At 38.0% G+C, this 12,722-nt stretch overlaps 1 long non-coding RNA gene across 1 annotated transcript; it reads left to right on the top strand.

Annotated features, from left to right (window-relative positions):
- The first annotated feature begins 974 nt into the window (after positions 1-974).
- LOC140116690 (uncharacterized) lies at positions 975-11,898 on the top strand. Its single transcript, XR_011852912.1, has 3 exons — positions 975-1,132; positions 7,902-8,020; positions 11,141-11,898. It is a non-coding gene; the product is annotated as an uncharacterized lncRNA (long non-coding RNA).
- The last annotated feature ends 824 nt before the right edge of the window (positions 11,899-12,722 follow it).

The raw sequence follows: 12,722 nt of genomic DNA, 5'->3' as shown, positions 1-12,722 counted from the left end.
TGTCACCATTTCTAGTCATCAGACCAGGTCAGTCTCAATAATATTAGTGTTAATTATTTGCAAATAAATGTTTGTAAACCATAGATGAGGAAATGTATATTTGTGTGTGGTTTTCTCCCAAGTTATGTGGAAATTGGTTAAAGAGGAACGCTGTTGTCAGTGGCAAAGGCGCACCTATTTGGCGATGGATCGGATGGCTGTAGGGGATTTGGAGGAGGCCATAATATTTTTTCAAGGTGCTCATTAACCAATTTCTCATAATTTTAGAAAAAACAACTGAAATGGATTAATTTATTTAACCAAATTCAGATATACCATTTCAGAGTCATTTGGCAGAGATTGGAATTCATACTGTGTCATTTTTTTCTTTCAAAAAGAGATATTTGGGTTCATTATTCCCTTAGCTGGATTGGTCCCAAAAGGTCTATGTATTACAATCTCTTATGAGCACTACTAGACTTGGTCTAATGCCTCTAACTATTTTAGGAGGCCTTATGCCCTGCATGCTCTTGCCAAACACTGCTCATTTTGCACTTGGTTGTATTTAACAAATTCAATTATAGGTCACTTTTAGAAAGAAAGAAGATTGTGTTGAAATTCCTGGGACCCTATTTATGCCATTGATGGTATAAATATATGAAGAAAATCAGGTCCTACAGGTGAAGAGCACAATAATGAAGAGCAACTAACCTGATCTAGGAAGAGAAAGACTTGTGATTAAAACCTGGGATCCCATTAGTACCTATGATGGTATAAATGTTTGAAGAAAATGGGGTCCTATAGGTGAAAAGCACAATGGCGGATGTCAACAGGTCCTTTTGGAGGAGAGAAATCATGGGGACTTATATCCTGGGACCCCATTGGTACCTTTGATGGTACAAATTTTTGAAGATAAAAAATAAGATTGGCAGATTATGGGTGTAATGTGTGAAATTTGTATGTTCTTTCTATAATCTCATTTCCCTATTGTTGTTTTTCCACATCTTAGGTTCCCATGATATTAGTGGGCAATAAATGTGATTTGGAACATGAGCGGGTAGTTGGCAAAGAGCAGCGACAAAATTTAGCCAGACAGTGGAATAACTGTGCCTTTTTAGAATCTTCTGCTAAATCTAAAATCAACGTAAACGAGGTGAGTATTTTTTTAGATCTTTGTCTTTGCTTGGCAAAAATTGAGTAGAATCTGCAGATAAGGAGTCATTCTAGTCATTCTCTTCTATATGTCTATGGGGCACTAGGGTCATGCAAGGTATTCTCATCCAAACCTGAAAATTGTGACTGGAGCGTTGACTATATGTGAGAAGCACCACCCACTGTCTGCAAATGTCAGGGTGAACGGTGAGAGGGATGTTACATTTAGGTCGGACAGCATATGCATGGTTAATGTGGTCTCAAGTGTATGACGTGACATTATGGGCAAGTTTGTGCATTCCCTAATTTTCCCGTTATGTTATCAATGCACGTATTATTCTTCTCAATTGGTGATCTCCCAGAATTGGGTATTCTGGGAGCTCATCCGGGGTCCAACACTTATTGCTCCAGGCTTTTGATGTGGCATTTATTTTACACAAGGCCTATTTTCACTGGGTGAGTGGGAATGAGCTGCAACACCAACCAAAGCCGTGTACAGTGGTGCAGGGACTGTAGTTCAAGCACTGGTCTCTTCATTTTGCATAAATTAGAGCACTAATACAGATTGAGCAGAAATATGGCACTACAGAGCTACAACACGTTCTTTGATATCTTTTTTTCCCTTAGTGTGAGTTATGCAGCCGCTTGCACAAGTCATACAGTCATCTATTCTTGGGTTGCAGTGTGGACTAGCAGTTCAGGGGAAGGAACCTGTGACTGCATTCAACAATGACTCGTGGGAGTCAATCTGACTGCAGTAATAAGTAAAGGTGCCCAAGGGTTTATGGCTTATTAATAAAAAAAAAACTTGATCATTCACAACATAACAATGTCCGATTCCGTGGGATTCCAGAATCCATAAAACCAGAGGCACTATCGGAATTCCTAATGGACTATTTTGTGACCATTTTACCTGAAGCACCGCAAGCTGACCTGCTGATTGATCGGGTACACAGGCTCCCTAAAGCCAAATCCCTACCTGCTTCAACCCCTAGGGATGTCATAGTCCGGTTCCATTTTTACCATTTTAAAGATAAGCTGATGAGGGAAGCAAGAAACCATATAGATTTGCCTGAAAGATTCAAAGACATTGCTTTATTCGCGGACATATCTGCAACAACATTAGCAAAAAGGAGAGAATTTCAGGAGGCGGCAAAAATCCTACGGGCTCCTCATATCAACTACAAATGGGGATTCCCCGTAAAAATGATAATTTCTAAAGATGGCAAGCATATAGTGATAACATCGCCACAAAACTGACACAGCTCCTCAAAGAATGGGATTTGCTACCAGCAGAGGGCGCCCAGACCGGTTCGGCTTCTTTACATATTGAGGAAGAGTGGCACCCAGTAAGGGAAGCATGACTGTAAGGTTATTCTCTGTATAGATGACCTAATACTGGTCACTCAGGATGTCATTTCTTCGCATTTAACCATTTGATAAATTGTCAAAATGTATAGAGGGGGTCAGGTCACGGTCTTAATGCTAGTCCTGAGAGTCTGGCATCCGTGTTTACTTATCCCCAGAGATCCTGGTATAGGATCAAACTATACTTTAGTTTGGTAACTGTTTTTACCACTGTTAATTTTGAGTTTTACTATTATGTTAAGGTTCAAAGGCTGGTAGAGAATAACACATATGTGCTAAACATGAATACATGTGCAAAAAAATGCATTACCTCAATCCTGGAAACAGACAAACTTCACATCACGTTATTAAAATATGGTAATTAGAATCACCTCAATTAATGTTAAGGGCCTAAACAGTCCATATAAGAGGGCAAGGATGTGGAAGGGAGCATTACAGTCTAAAGCCGATATATTGTGTGCCCAGGAGACACATCTTAATCAAGGGGACATATATCGATTACAACACAAGCAGTTTCCTAATATCTATGCTGCCCCTGCAACAGACAAGAAAAAAGGAGTCTTGGTAGCAGTTGCATTCACGATAATAGATAAGATAATAGACACAATGGGGAGATACGTAATATTGATATGTACAATTAACAACACAATATACACAATTGTCTCAGTATACGCACCAAACAAAAAACAATCAAAATTTTTTTAAAAATTATTTGCAGTAATTAACAAACACAAACAAGGCTCTGTTTTATGTGCAGGAGACTTTAATATGCCAATGTGGCCATCGGTGGATACCTCCAATCCTACAGACCCAGATAGAGCATCAGAATTATACCAACTAACTCACCAAGAAGCTTATCTGGATGTGTGGAGATTACAACACCCGACTGAAAAAGATTTTTCATTCTATTCTCATCCCCACAAGATGTACTCTAGAATCGACCTCTTCTTAGCGGACCATTTACTTTTTAGTAGAATAGGGTCATCAAGAATTGACGTGATAAGTTGGTCGGACCATGCTCCGATACATATAGAGATAGAGGAACAGCACTTTAAAGCTCGTTCCAGTCATTGGAGGTTGAATAACTTTTTACTACATATACCAAAATTCCAAGATAAAACGCAAAAAGCAATCTCCGAATTCTTTACAGAAAACTCAACACCTGAGAATATAGGCCCCAAATTGTGGTGTGCCCATAAAATGTATGTAAGAGGTCATTTTATAAATATAGCAGCAGCAAACAAGAAAGCTAATGATGAATTGCGTTTACACATACTGTCTGGTCTTACATTACTTAGTGCCCTAAATAAAAATGCGTTCTGCTCGCATAGAGCGGAAATGATAAATATTCTGCAAAACCAATTAAAACAACTGGACTCCTACAAATATGAAAAGGCATTGAAAAAGATGAAAGCTAGACAGTATGCACTAGGGAACAAGGCTAGTAGATTATTAGCTAACCAACTAAAGAAGAGAGAAGCACAGAATCTGTACAATTTGAAATCAGATGAATCTACAGTACATCCCTCTGAACCTGAAATGCAAAGATTTTTAAAATCAGTAAAACTTCCCACACTTTCAAAAGTACAAACAGAAAATATGGCTGCACCTATTAAAGAGGAAGAAATTAAGGATGCCATTAAGTCCCTAAAATTAAATAAGGCCCCCGGGCCAGACGGGCTAACTAATGAATATTATAAGACTCATGCATCTATGTTAGTTCCACATCTAGAGACATTGTTTAAAAGTATCCAAGATACAGGATATATTCCCAAGGAAATGCTGGCTGCCTCCATAATTACCCTCCCAAAACCGGGCAAGACCCCAGACAAACCGGGCAACTTTCGCCCAATTTCATTACTCAATACTGACCTAAAGCTATATGCCAGAATAATGGCAGACAGATTGGCTCTCCTTTTGCCAGAGCTCATACACAGAGACCAGGTGGGCTTTGTAAGGGGGAGAGTTTCCTCTGATGGCACTAGAAGGTTTATTAATCTAATTGAAATATTGGAAAAAAGTCGGACGCCTTCTCTGCTTTTATCGCTAGATGCGGAGAAGGCGTTCGACAGTAGGAAAGGGTATTTAAGGCTAGTGTTAGAGAAATTTGGTTTCCCACAAAAAGCAGTACTAGGCATTATGGCGTTATATACCAGTCCATCAGCATATGTCTCCATGTCAGGTTATTCTTCCCAACCCTTCCTAATTACCAATGGGACACGGCAAGGGTGCCCCCTCTCACCGCTAATATTTACAATGGTAATGGAACCGCTGGCAGAAGCCATAAGAGCTTCAAGAGCGATTTCAGGCATTAAAGTAGGAAAGGTATGTCACAAAATTGGATTGTTTACAGACGATGTTATTATAGCCCTTACACAACCGGCAAAATCTTTAGCAGCAGTCTCTTTATTACTAAATCAGTTTAGCAGAGTTTCTTACTATAAGTTGAATGCAACTAAATCTCTAATAATGGGAATGAATATACCAGGGGTAACAAAAACTTATCTCCAAGACATATATCCTTACGTATGGGCAGATGGTCAAATCCAATATCTGGGAATCAAATTAGCTTTCCCAAGTATAAACTTCTTCTCTCTTAACTACTCTGCCCTCATACCTCAGATTGAAGCTGAAGTAAAAGAATATTCTAGGCATTGGATTTCATGGATTGGCAGAATAGCTACTATAAAGATGATGGTCCTCCCAAAGATTACACATATGTTTAGAAACGTTCCTATACCCGTCTCTAAAAAATTCCTCCTTAAACTCCAAAGTATCCTAAACAAATATATTTGGCTAAACACCAAACCGAGAGTAGCAGCTAACATACTGTACAGACCTCATGCTAAAGGGGGTTTGGGCTTACCAAACATAAACAAATATTATGAAGCAGCTATTTTAGAGCAAACAAGATATTGGTGTTTGGAAAAGACAACGAAGCATTGGGTGCAGATCGAGAATGAGGCGGACATGAAGACATCAATGACCACCAGATTATGGGCGTTAGCAATAGAGGGTCATGACAATATCCCAAAACTATCCACAGCAAAGGCAGGATATAATATATGGAAAAAATACTCAATAGATCAAAAGACGTTTTCGTTAAAAATGACGGATATGCCATACGACACATTAGCCCATCTAGTTGATGACTTAGATGTAAATGAATGGGTACAAAAAGTCATTCACAAAATTGAGAATATCTGGGAAAAAGATCACCTAATGGCTTTTTCCGATGTATGCTTAAAATATCAAGTTCTTAAAAACGATTTTTACAAATACCTACGAATTAGACATTTTTTAGCAAAAGTTCCAAAGTCTAGTTGGGACAATAAAACTATTTTTGAAACAAAATTCTTCCATCTCACTAAACATGCTAAAGGTGTTTCGCTGATATACCATACATTAGATAATATACACACAATGGAACAAATGCAATGTGTGAAGCATTGGGAAAGAGATTTGAATCTCACTCTAACACCTGAAAACTGGGAATACATCTTTAGACTACCCACCACACTTTCCAAGTGTACAATGCACCTAGAAACGCGAAGGAAAATTCTCTATAGGTGGTATTATACTCCCAGCAAACTATCTAAAATATATCCAACATCATCAAACAAACGCTGGAGGTGTTTAAAAGCTCCAGGTACAATATTACATGTATTTTGGACATGCCCAGTTCTAACCAATTTCTGGCAACAAATCGAAAAAATGATAGAAAACATTTTGAAATACAAATTATCCCTAAAACCTGCTATGGTATTACTAGGGGCAGGACTAGCAGATTTATCTCCAGACAAAAGGGTAGTAATATTTCATATAACTATTACAGCAATATCTCTTATAGCAACGTTATGGAAAACAGATAAAATACCATCTTTTGGAGAATTATACAATAGGGTTAATAACAATTGTATATTGGAAAGATCAGTAGCTTTTATGGTAGGAAATCTGAAAAAATTTTACAAAAATTGGAAACTCTGGTTTCAAACTAACCATTACAAGGCCTCACCACAATACGTTGTTCTGGAATCTGTGTACTTAGACCAGAATAAAGAATGATGTATATACACATAGTCTAGGAAAGAGAGAATGAGAAAATAAAAGAATATCTTACACTACAAGTTCACATGTAATATTGTAAAAGTAAGATAAGTATCCTACCAGGCCGAATGTTATTGTTTTAGTTTTGAAGTTGTGGTTGCCATCCTATGGTTTAGGATGCTTTGAAGTTTTAATATGGAAAAAATGGAACCAATGTGCACTGTATATAAATATGATGAATGTCAAATTGTCTTGATGAAAATGTAATGCCTTGGTTCTAATAAAAATATTAAAAAAAAAAAAAAAAAAATTAAAAGGTGAACTGTTATTTTTTTCCTTCATACTTTGATTTTTTTTTTTAATTGCATAAAGAATTTACAAATGTTAATTTTAATTAACCTTATTTGTACAAATTCCATAGACTGTATGGGTTCTAGTGAAGCAATTGAGGTTTTTTATCCTTTAACAATCCAAGAACAGAAACGGTCAGAAGCTGCATATGCAGTGGTTATAGGTGTCTTTATGGTGGCACAATTCAGTTGAGATTGTATGACAGAATGTAAAACTATTCCTTTGAGCATTGTTGAAGTAGGAGTAAAAAATGTATAGTAAAGCAAATGAATAACATTTAAGCATATATGTTGCTATATTACGCAGGGAAACGATCTGTAGAAACAGGTTCAATGCAAAAACGGCATATATAGATAGATAATTTTATTTTTATCTTAGATTGAGAGGCCTCATGCCCACAAGCTTGTGTTTCGACTGTGAGAGCCACACAAACTGCGCCTGCCTCATGGCCTCAAAGCCTTCTATTGGTCACATTCACTTTGTGATGAGACGCGTTGCATTTGCTGTTGCACCATGAACATTTGGAATCACTGTCGGGGTGTGCACACATCAATGATCTGTGCTTGGACATGCAGTGCAGCTATAATGTAAATACATGATATATGTAGGCATGTATTTATATAGGTCTCGCAGACATGTCCCTGATGTCATTGCTCACCTCAGACTCCAGCAGTTGCCCCAGCTTTCAGGGGACTATAGCCCCGAGTCCATAGTCCAGGGATAATAAGGCCACACTCGGCACTCAGGAGCTATCACTTAGCAGTGCAGCTCTCATGTGACAAGAATCACACGCCGTAAAGAGGGGAAAGAGAAAGGAGTTGGATTTTACAAGGTACTTACTGCTGGCCACAAATGTTTTTGATCCCAGGCAACCTTTAAAAAGCGAAATTGCTGGGGGAATTTTGTTTAGTTTTTATTTCTTTTCTATGACATGTTGTATGACACATTGAAAGCTTGTTGTGTGTAGTACAGATTCTTGATGAAAAAAGTATCTTCTCTTTCAGATCTTTTATGACTTGGTCAGGCAGATAAATAGAAAAACACCAGTGGAAAAGAAGAAACCTAAAAAGAAATCATCGTGTCTGCTGCTCTAGATATGAGTCAAGCAGCAGGTCTGAGCCAGGTGAGTTTTACGCGACCTCAAAGACTCTTCACGCTTGCTTCATAGGTTTAGTAAAAAAAAAGATCATTCTGCTTTTTTCCAATTAAAGGGAATCTGTCTACACCTTTATGATATCTTTACTAAATCAGCTTTATTAATGCCTTCATTGCTGTGTCTGCTACAAACTGAAAGGCAAATCTGCAGCATTTCAGGGGGGAAAGCTGCTCTTCTCATAGTTTCCTTTGCTTTCATTTCTTGAGAATCTTTATCATGGTTATAATTTGTCTGAATTTTGCAAAAAAAAATCTTTTGCTATAAAGGGTCAGTCATTAACTAGGGATCGTCCTTAAGTAGGGCACCGCCTGTATTTTAAAAAAGAAGCTTTATTCCTGTATAAAGGAGGCAGTATGAGTCTCTTTCTCTGCGCTGTACATGTTGATTTAGACCATCTATTAACAGTTTATGTGGAGTTTAGTAGCTCCACCCACATCACATGATCACGCCTACTTGTTTTGACCCTGCCCACAAAATGGGGCCATTTTTGTAACTTTTTTTTTCCAGGGCCACTTTAATTAAATTAAATTCCCGCCCCTGTATACTGATATGCTGTGTCCCACTTCTGCCACCAATACGGAAAGCTCATTACGAAGTGATCAGTTTTATGACTTATGTTACTTTTTATGTTAATTGGTTTCACTCCTGTGCTTTTGGCATTCCACAGTGATGGCTGTTGTATCAAGTTTTATCATTAAATGCTGCATAGGGGACATTTCCCAATGTATCTATACCTGTTGTGTGATACAAAAATGTTCTGTTTTTCAAGTGTCACCCTTTCATCCATGTATGACTGTCGGATAGACTGATCAATGTTTAAAATGATAGCATATACCATGAGAACAATGTTGTGATGGAGCTCAAACCCAAACATAGAAGCATAAAGCAGGTCAATTTCACCCCTAGAACCACAAACAATCTTAACTTGTCGTTTACGTTTTATAATAGTTGCTGTTGCTTTGGAACATGTTCCCTCCCTTTGACACTATGTAGGTATAAAATTCTCCCCATGGTACGCCAACATGATTGTAACACTATTTTATACACACATCTCACACTCGCCAAAAGTTAGTGATATAGTTGACTTTTAGGTGACCCATATGAAAAGGCATGTAGAGGGAGGGACAATGAAGGGATAGAGGCAATGCTCTCTAATGGCAGTTTATGAAAATATATTTAGTTTAGGGGGTTAATTTACCTGACTGGTTCTCTTTAACCGGTTCGCGACCGCCCGCCGTGTATTCACGGCGGCGCTCGGGTCGCGCTGCATGGAGAGGGCTCACGGGCTGAGCCCTCTCCATAGCCGGTAAGTCTTTGCTGCATATTGCAGCAAAAGCTTACCAGTAACATCCGCGATCGGTGCTAGCACCGATCGCGGGTGTCTTCGCAGCGATGGCTGCCGGCAAAGCTGCCGGCAGCCTCAAAAAGATAGCGGCGCTCCGTCTCCATGGTAGCCCCGGGTCTTCCGAAGACCCGAGGCTATTTTGTTTTAACCCCTTCATTACAATGTGCTGATAAATAAAAATAAAAAAGTTAAAAAAAAAATTATAATAAAAAAACCTAAAATTTCAAATCACCCCCCTTTCCCTAGAACTGACATAAATATAAATAAACAGTAAAAATCATAAACACATCAGGTATCAACGCGTTCGAAAATGCCCGATCTATCAAAATATGATAACGTTTTTTCAATGCGTTTAACCCCGTAACGGAAAATAGCGCCCAAAGTCGAAAATGGCACTTTTTTTGCCATTTGGAAAAATATAAAAAAATCTATAAAAAGTGATCAAAAGGTTGTACAGTCCTAAAAATGATATAATTGAAAATATTATCAAATTTCGCAAAAAATGACTCCACCCACAGCTCCGTACATAAAAGTATAAAAAAGTTATTAGCGCCAGAATTTGGCAAAATCAAAAAAATAATTTTTGTACAGGAGGTTTTAATTTTTGTAAATGTATGAAAACTTTATAAAACCTATACAAATTTGGTATCCTCTTAATCGTACCGACCCAATGAATAAAGTAGACATGTCATTTGGGGCGCTCAGTGAAAGACGTAATATCCAAGCCCACAAGAAAATGTCGCAAATGCGTTTTTTCACCATTTTCATTGCATTTGGAATTTTTTTTCCGCTTCCGAGTACATGGCATGGAATATTTAATACCATCACTATGAAGTGCAATTTGTTACACAGAAAACAAGCCGTCACAGAGCTCTTTACGTGTAAAAATAAAAAAGTTATAGATTTTTGAAGGTGGGGAGTGAAAAATGGACATGAAAAAACAGGAGAGGGCCCGGTCCTTAACCGGTTAAGGATGAGTGACTGGGTGATACCATCACGCTTGGTCATGAAAGATAAATTATGTGGAAGGTGTTAAGATGATTGATCAGATAAACCACCAATTATGTTGTCAATTTCTATTGACCGTAGAAGCATGAAGACAATTTCCCCTTTTTTAAACAAATTGTTAAAACAAAAACCACCACAAAAATGTCTTTCAATGATTGGCACTAGCATGTCACTGTACCATTCGCAGAGTACAGGGCAGTAAAGTATTGACTACACACCTGCCCATGCCGGTGGCATGTATGCTGGACTTGTCTTTATAAATTGAGACTGCTGCCTGCAGTCGGAAAAATTAACTTGTATTCATGGTCCGCTTCCAGTCAGAGGGGTGGGGTTCTGGGCACATCTCCTATCTCCTTGTAGCCGCAGCAGGCCCTGCCTCCTGGTTTCTTGCCCTTTCCTTGGGCTGTCGCAATTCTCGTGCATGCCCAGTACGCCTTTCTCCCTCCGCATAAACACAGGGTCAGAGCTGAGATGACGAGCGCATACATGAGAACTGAGACCTGACTGAGATTACAGGCAGATAAGGAGACAATAGTTATGTAAAGATGCAGCCGTAAAGCTAACAAAGTGGTATTTTCTCAAAGGGAACCTGTGTCCTCTATAGTCTAACAATAATTGACACTGTACTTACCCTCAGTAAAAAATTGTTACACTTGGGTTTACATGTTATTTTAGACTTTGCAGTTGTTTTATATTCACTTATCAGTTTGTTTGTTTTTCTCTCTCCTTTCTAGACTATAGGAATGAAGAACTGTTGCCTGGTTGGAAAGTGCCAGCATTCCAAATTGTAAAAAAGAGATATCCAATCCTAACTTAACATATCTGAAGAGGCTCCTTCTGTTTTACATACTGTATTATGTGAAGACTTTGAATCTCCAATACTGTTTGCACAAGGTTCCCTGGCAATGATTTAGCTATTTCTCTCTGACTATAAGACACGTTGTGTCACCCCTGGCAATAGTGACGCTGACAGATGTGAAAATAAACCTACTTGACTCGATTCTGAATGATTATGAGAGCATGAATGCATTTCAGATGTTAAATATTGCTAGTTCTAATGGCTTCAATGAATTTCAGATTGATTTCTCTTCCAGCTCCTCTCCCTAGTCATGCCTGTGTCAAGCACTAAAATGTAGCCATTTCTAGTTTTTCTTTATAAATATATATATAGAGAGATATATATCCCCTTTAATGAACTCAATGGGGCTAATACCTTTTTGAGTCATGGTGACTTCATTTTATATTTAAAACTTTTGGGTTTGTTATAACTTTCATCTTGCCATTATATTATAATTAAGAAACCATTTTGTGCATAATGCTTTGGGGAGGGATGGTGGGGTCTTTTATAGGAAAACCGGGATACTGATTTCTATGGATTTCAAAGCTGAAATATATATAATATACTAAAACAACTCTAATATTGCTTCTTGTGTTTTACTGTCACAAATTAAATTACAGCTTTTATGAATGATTAAATTTTAGTACATTTTCATTTTCTTGATTGTGTGTTTTTGTTTCACATTGTGGCACCATTATATTTTACCCTTGCATGTTTACATGTTTTTTAAAGAATACTGTTATTTCAGTTTCTTAATATTGTAAGAAGGTTAGAAGCAGTGAATCAAAAATTTATAACCAGTGTTAAAGGCATTTTCTCAGTCACAACTTTTCGCCACATGAAAATTAGTAAGTAATAACCATTGGGCCTGCACTCCCAGCATTGTAAGTCCCGGGCGGCATTTCGACCGGTACTAGTAGTCTTTTCCTCAATCCCCTCTACTCATTCCCGACACATGGGAGGGGGAGGGAGATTGAGGAGAAAACGACTGTCGTTTGAACTGCCCATATGCCCATCCACCAGGACTCCTTACACGATGCTGGCAGGATGCCAGTTAATATAAAAGGAACTGGAGTTATTCATATTCACAACAAAATTCTATTTTAGAAATTGCATAGTAGTACATCAGATTAAAGTTTTAAGGGCTATTCTCACCTGGGCATTCACATTTTATGTGTGTGTGTGTATGTATATATAATAAATGTATATACACACACATACAGTAAATCCCGGCCATTTTATATGCTGAAACTATTTGTCTTTGTTCAGTAGAACTAAATTGTTCCTAAGGGACAACATGACTACATTTATGGGAAACGATCATCGCACAGGAACTTTTCTTTTTAAATAACATCCAATTGAAAAAATGCATCTATATGGTAGATGAATTAAATGTCATTGCCCAGATGAGAATACCACAGTGAAGGGAACCTACCACCACGATTCTACCTATAAAGGTAGAACGGGTGGTAGGTGCA

Source organism: Engystomops pustulosus, chromosome 2 (assembly GCF_040894005.1).
Source record: "Engystomops pustulosus chromosome 2, aEngPut4.maternal, whole genome shotgun sequence".
In the NCBI taxonomy this organism is placed as follows: Eukaryota; Metazoa; Chordata; class Amphibia; order Anura; family Leptodactylidae; genus Engystomops; species Engystomops pustulosus.
Note: the sequence above shows the minus strand (reverse complement) of the source record. Positions and strands in the feature narration are given on the sequence as shown.